This window comes from Sapajus apella, unplaced genomic scaffold, assembly GCF_009761245.1.
Source record: "Sapajus apella isolate SASKATOON/1434 unplaced genomic scaffold, GSC_monkey_1.0 scaffold490, whole genome shotgun sequence".
Lineage (NCBI taxonomy): Eukaryota > Metazoa > Chordata > Mammalia > Primates > Cebidae > Sapajus > Sapajus apella.
In genome coordinates, this window is record NW_022437420.1 from 1,449 (window position 1) to 9,067 (window position 7,619).

The 7,619-nt window shown below is 43.3% G+C and overlaps 1 pseudogene; it reads right to left on the reverse strand.

The window, feature by feature from the left end:
- Positions 1-440: 440 nt before the first annotated feature.
- The window catches only part of LOC116545996, a 36,657-nt pseudogene continuing 29,478 nt past the window's right edge, over positions 441-7,619 (reverse strand).

The window sequence follows — 7,619 nt, forward strand, 5'->3', positions numbered from 1 at the left end:
GAAGGAACAAAAAGGACAAAATTATTAATTCTGTGCCACAATCAATAAAAAACTAATGTCTGTTTTTGTAAATTTGGTAATACATGTTAAATGGTGGTGTGTTAAATGGTGGCATGTGTATGTGAGTGTGTGCCTGTATGTGTTTTGAGTAGAGTGAAAAATAAGGCAGTAAGTGGTTTTTCTGTAACTGGCTGGAATGTGAAAAGTTTATAGGCATACCCAATAATGATGGAAACACAGGTCATCTCCAGAAGCCAATATATTCCTTCTACTTCCTTATATTTTACAAGAAACACTTTCTAGCCAGGTGTGGTATCTCACACCTGTAATCCCAGCACTTTGGGAGGCCGAGGTGGGCGGATCATGAGGTCAAGAGATCAAGACCATCCTGGCCAACATAGTGAAACCCCATCTCAAAAAAAAAGAAACACTTTCTTACCTCATATGTTTTCCTTATGCTTTCTGTTGGATATTTCTTTATTATATTTCTTCCTCTTTTTACAAAACCATTGACTTATCTGCAAAAAAATGAGGTGTGGGAGGTGATTAATACAGAAATAAGGATTGGTCTATATGGGTTATAGTACTACACAAGTAACTTTGTCTGTCAATGAAGAAATGTCTATTAATGCTGTCATACCTGCTTATGTGTCATGCCAAATTCAAATGAGAGTTATAGACTCTCTTGTATTGTGGGCACCTGTTACACTTTGCCCAGAGAATGACCATGAAGGATTTGCTGACTAATCATTTCTTGAGATATTGTTTCTCATTTTCCCTTTTCCTTTTTACTTCCTGCTCATCTTCCATCTCCTTTTCGATTTCCTCGTCTTTTTCTTGCTTTCTCTTTCTGCCAGCTTCTCCTCCTCCTTCTCTTGATTTCTGTTTTTGCTTTTGTTCATCTTCACTGTAATTTCCATTTGATTGTTCTGGATTTTGATCCCAAGGCATAGCTGGTTGTTTCTGTATAAGAAGATCTGTGGAATAAAATCAAGCTGAAGCGAAATTTGATTTTCAGATCATAGTTAGCAATCCTCCATGTGAGACTATATATGATTTTCCTAAGTTAGCAATGTTGTACATTGGTGGAAAACCTAGAGCAAAAGAAAAGTAAATTCATTGGCTAGGCACAGTGGCTCATGCCTGTAAACCCAGCCCTTTGGTGGGTCGAGGTGGGTGGATTACCTGAGGTCAGGAGTTTGAGACCAGCCTGACCAACATGGTGAAACCTCATCTCTACTAAAAATACAAAAATTTGTTGGGCGTGGAGGCACGTGCCTGCATTCCTAGCTACTCAGGAGGCTGAGACAGGAGAATCACTTGAACTTGGGAGTCGGAGGCTGCAGTGAGTCTAGATCATAGCATGTACTTAGAAAAAAAAAAAGTAAACTTACCAAAACTTAGTGACATTTTCACAAAAAAAGCAGATTAAAAATAATTACCCAGCCGGGCGTGGTGGCTCACACCTGTAATCCAAGCACTTTGGAGGCCAAGGTTGGTGGATCACCTGAGGTAGGGAATTCAAGACCAGCCTGACCAACATGGTGAAACCCCATCTTTATTCAAAAATGTTTTATTTATAAATACAAAAATAATAATAATAATAATTTCCCAGCCTGGTGTGGTGGCTGACGCCTGTAACCCCAGAACTCAGGGAGGCCAAGGCAGGTAGATCGCTTGAGGTCAGTAGTTCAAGACCTGCCTGACCAACGTGGTGAAACCCCATCTCTACTAAAAATACAAAAATATTAGCTAGGAGTGGTGGCAGGTGCCTGCAATCCCAGTTTCTCAGGAGGCTGAGGCAGATAATTGCTTGAATCCAGCCTGGGTGATAGAAAGAGACTCCATCTCAAAATAATAATAATAATAATAATAATAATAATAGGCCAAGTGCAGTGGCTTACACCTCTAATCCCAGCACTTTGGGAGGTGGAGGTGGGTGGATCACGAGGTCAGGAGTTGAGGCTAGCCTGAGCAACATGGTGAAACCTCGTCTCTACTAAAAATACAAAAGGTAGCCGGGCGTGGTGGCATGTGCCTGTAGTCCAGCTACTCAGGAGGCTGAGGCAGGAGAATCGCCTGAACCGGGGAGGTGGAGGTTGCAGTGAGTCAAGATCACACCGTTGCACTACAGTCTGGGCAACAGAGCAAGATTCTGTCTCAAAATAATAACAATAGGTTTGGGTGCAGCGGCTCATGCCTGTAATCCCTGCACTTTTGGAGGCTGAGGTGGGTGGATCACCTGAGTTCAGGAGTTTGAGGCCAGCCTGGCCAACGTGGACATACCCCATCTCTACTAAAAATACAAAATTAGTCATGTGTAATGGCACATGCCTGTAATCCCAGCTACCTGAGAGGCTGAGGCAGGAGAATTGCTTGAATCCTGTAGTGGGAGGTTGCAGGAAGCAGAGATCCCACCGTTGCACTCTAGCCTGGGCAACAAGAGCAAACTCCATCTCAAAATTAATTAAATAAATAAATAAAATTACAAAAATTATGGAGAAACCCCGTCTCTACCAAAGATGCAAAAACTTACGGGGTGTGGTTGGCCCATGCATGTAATCTCAGCTACCTGGGAGGCTGAGGCAGGAGAATTGCTTGAACCCAGAAGGCGGAGGTTGCAGTGAGCTGAGCTCGCGCCATTGCACTCCAGCCTGGGCAACAACAGCAAAACTCCATATAATAATAATAATAATAATAATAATAATAATAATAATTTCCTGCTCTGTAATCCCAGCACTTTAGAGGCCAAGGCAGGTGGATTGCTTGAGTTCAGGAGTTTGAGACCAACCTGGGCAATATAGTGAGACCTCATCTCTACTAAAAATTAAAAATTAGCTAGGTGTTGTGGCATGCACTTGTGGTCCCAGCTACATGGGAGCCTGAGGTGGGCGGTCAGCGTGAATTCAGGAGGTTGAGGTTGCAGTGAGCTATGATCACACCACTGCACTCCAGTCTGGGTGCCCAAGTGAGACCCTATCTCTAAAAAGAATAGGAAGAAAAAAAGAAAAGACCAGGTACAGTGCTCACACCTGTAATCCCAGCACTTTGGGAGGCCAAGGTGGGCAGATCACAAGGTCAGGATTTCAAGACTAGCCTGGCCAACATGGTGAAACCCCATCTCCACTAAAAATACAAAAACTCATTGGATATGGAGGCACACGCCTGTAGTCCCAGTTACTTGAGAGGTTGAGGCATATGAATCGCTTGAATTTGGGGGGTGGAGGTTGCAGTGAGCTGAGATCGTGCCACTGCACTATTGCCTGGGTGACTGAGCAAGACTCAGTCTCAAAAAAAAAGAAAAAGAAAAGAGCTATCTGTTGAAATTAATAAATTTCCTGGTGATGTAAGTCAAAAATAAATGACATTGAAATGAATAAATCATGAGATGCAACAAATTCACAACAAACTTCACAGTGAAATGACAGAAAACAGCACCAAAAATTGGTTATTTGATGAAATTAATAAAATCATCTGAAAAGACTGATCAAATAAAAAGAATGCACGCATAAATAATATTACCATGAAGGAAATATAAGTTTATTGTACTTTTATCTTTAATGGACTTATTTCTTTTTTTGTTTGTTTGTTTTTGAGATGGAGTCTTGCTCTGTTGCCCAGGCTGGAGTGTAGTGCTGGGGTCTCAGCTCACTGCAACATCCCCCTCCCATGTTTAAGGGATTCTCCTGCCTTAGCCTCCCAAGTAGCTGGGATTACAGATGCCTGTCACCTCTCCTAATGTTTTTTATTTGTAGTAGAGATGGGGTTTCACCATGTTGTCCAGGCTGATTGGGAACTCCTGACCTCATGATCCACCCTCCTTGGCCTCCCAAAGAACTGGGATTACAGGCATGAGCCATTGAGCCCAGCCCTAATGGACATATTTCTAGAATTACACACCTTACCAAAATTGACTCAAGAACTAGAAAGCTTAAATAGTCCTTTACATGGGTGCCTATAGTGCTTTACATAGGTGTCCACGTTACAGCGTGCCTAGGATAGTTCTGAATATGTCCCTGCCCTGGCATAATCATTAGAAATACCCCCTTGTACCATATAGCACTCTGATTTAAACCACATATTATATGGTTTCTCTACTTAAGATCTCATAAACAAACCTGGAGACAAGCCACATATCTAAGAAAATACATGTAACAGATATCACTGAAAAATTATTGGTAACGGCCAGGTGCAGTGGCTCAGTAATCTTAGCACTTTGGGAGGTTGAGGAGGGCAGATCATGAGGTCGGGTGACTGAGACCATCCTGGCCAACATGGTGAGAGGTCAAACAGGCAGGTAGATACAGTGTACAGATCTAGAACTGGAAACAGAAGGTATAGGTTGAAGATATAAACAAGAATTATGGGCTGGGCACAGTGGCTCACGCCTATAAACCCCACACTTTGGGAGGCCAAGGCAGGTGGATCAGTTGAGGTCAGGAGTTTGAGACCAGCCTGGCCACATGGTAAAACCCAGTCTCTACTGAGAATACATTAAAAAGTCAGGTATGGTGGTGTGCACCTGTAATTCCAGCTACCCAGGAGGTTGAGGTGGGAGGATTGCTTGAATCCAGGAGGTGGAGGTTGCAGTGAGCTGAGATTGTGGCACTTCACTCCAGCCTGGACAACAGAGTGAGACTCCATTTAAAAATAAATAAGTGAATAAAATAAACAAGAATTATGATATATATATAGTAGGCCCCCTTATCCACAGTTCTAAGAGCCCCTAGTGGATGCCTGAAACCACAGATAGTATCAAAACTAATATAAACTGTGTTTCTTCCTGTGCATACATACATACCTCTGATAAAGTTTAATTTATAAATTAGATACAGTAAGATATTAACAATAATGAATAATAAAATAGAATAATTGTAAAAATATACTGTTCACAATTTCATAGGTAGAATAATTTTTTTTTTTTGAGATGGAGCCTTGCTTTTGTTGCCCAGACTGGAGTGCAATGATGTAATCTCAGCTCACTACAACCTCTACCTCCCAGGTTCAAGTGATTCTCCTGACTCAGCCTCCTGAGTAGGTGGGATTATAGGCGCCCACCACCATGCATGCATGCAACTAATTTTTTTTATTTTTAGTAGAGATGGGGTTTCACTATGTTGGTCAGGCTAGTCTCGAACTCCTGACCTCAGGCAATCCACCTGCCTGGGCCTCCCAAAGTGCTAGGATTACAGGCATGAGTCACCACGCCCAGCCGATAGACTCATTCTTACCGCAAATCTTAGCAACATCAGCATATGATTGATTCTTTCTTTCATTGAGACTTTTTAGCTTTTTGCTTAAAGGGAGCACTTCATAGCTTCTCTCTAGAATATGTGAATTACTGGCCAGGCACCATGGCTTATGCCTATAATCCCAGCACTTTGGGATTATGAGGTGGGTGGATCACCTGAGGTCAGGAGCTCGAGACTAGCCAGGCCAACATGGTGAAACCCCGTCTCTACCAATAAGACCAAAAACAAAAACCAAAACCGGGCATGGTGGCACACCCTGTATTCGCTTGAACTGGGGAGGTGGAGGTTGCAGTGAGCCAAGATTGCACCATTGCACTTCATCCTGTTCACCAACAGCAACAAAAAAGGAGTATCTGAATTATCAACACAACTATTCTTGCACTTTGGGGCTATTTCATAAAATAAGTGTTCCTTGAACACAGGCACTATGATACCATGCAAATCTGATAACTGAGATGGCAGTGTGTGTGTGTGTGTGTGTGTGTGTGTGTGTGTGTGTATGTTTTGAGACAGACTTTTGCTCTTGTTGCCCAGGCTGGAGTGCAATGGGGAGATACCAGCTCACTGCAACCTCCGCCTCCCTGATTCAAGCAATTCTCCTGCCTCAGCTTCCCAAATAGCTGGAATTACAGGCATGTGCCACCACACCCAGATAGTTTTGTATTTTTAGTAGAGACCTGGTTTCTCCATGTTGGTCAGGCTGGTCTCCAACTTCTAACCTCAGGTGATCTGCCCGACTTGGCCTCCCGAAGTGCTGAAATTAGGCCAGGCACTGGGGCTTGCACCTGTAATCCCAGCACTTTGGTAGGCCAAGGCAGGTGGATCACGAGGTCAGGAGTTCAAGACCAGCCTGGCCAACATGGCGAAACTCCTTCTCTACTGAAAATCCAAAAATTAGCCAGGCAGGCATTGTAGCAGGTGCCTGTAATCCCAGCTACTGAGGAGGCTGAGGCAGGAGATTCAATTGAACCTGGAAGGCAGAGGTTGCAGTGAGCTGAGCTCATGCCATTACACTCCAGCCTGGGTGACAAGAGCAAGACTCCCTCTCAAAGAAAAGAAAATATTTATTTTTAAGAGATGGCAGGGGAGGTGGGGAGATGGCATGGTAGTTCACTGTACTGTTGTTTCTCCTGAAATGCTGAGCTCAAGTGATCCCTCTGCCTCAACATCCCAAACTGCTGGGATTATTGGCCTGAGCCACCACACAAAGCCAAAAATTTTCTTTTGTTAGAAAAAAAAATTTCCCTTGAAATCCACATCTTTCTATTCCTACTACTGATCATTTTCTTTTACAGAATGTGATAAAGTGTAAGGAAATTTCTGACATTCCTCTAAAGAATTCTCTGCATTGGTTCTGTGCCTATTGGTGATTTTTGTCCCCTCGTTCTCTCTCTCTTCCCCGCCCTCCCACCCCGCTCCAATGCAAGTCACCTCATTCTCTCTTGACTATTCTCTAATTAGGCTTTCACATCCTACTTCCACACACTCCTCTTCTAAGTCATACATTAATGACCTTAACATTGCAAAATAACAGAATGGCCATTGGGCATATGCTTCTCGCCTGTAATCCCAGGATTTTGAAAGGCCGAGATGGGCAGGTCACCTGAGGTCAGGAGTTCAAGACCAGCCTGGCCAACACGGCAAAACTTCACCTCTACTAAAAATACAAAAGTTAGCCAGGCTTGGTGGTTCACACCTGTAGTCCTAGCTACTTGGGAGGCTGAGGCAGAATTGCATGAATCTAGGAGGCAGAGGCAGAATTGCTTGAATCTAGGAGGCAGAGGTTGCAGTGAGCAGAGATTGCCCTGCCACTGTGCTCTAGCCTGGGCAACAGAGTGAAACTCCATCTCAAAAAAAACAAAACAAAAACAAAAACAAAAACAAAAAAATGCCAGTTGTGGTAGGAGGCCGAGGCAGGCAGATCACTTGAGGTCAGGAGTTCAAGACCAGCCTTGCCAATGTGGTGAAACCCTATCTCTACTAAAAATACAAAAATTAGAAGGACATACTTGCTTGAACCTAGGAAGTAGAGGTGTCAGTGAGCACACATGGTACCACTGCAATCCAAACTGAGTGACGGAGCAAAACTCCACTCAAAAAAAAGAGGCCAGGGGTGGTGGCTCACGCCTGTAATCCAAGCCCTTTGGAGGCCAAGGCAGGTGGATCACCTGAGGTTGGGAGTTCAAGACCAGCCTGACCAACATGGTGAAACCCTGTCTTTATTTAAAAAAAAAAAAAAGAAAAGAAATCAAATGGCCAATTTCTTTCCTTTTTTTTTTTTTTTTTAGATCTGGTTCACAGCCAATTTTTTTTTTTTCCCCCAAATGACCAATTTCCAATCCCCTTTTTTTTTTTTTAAGGATATCA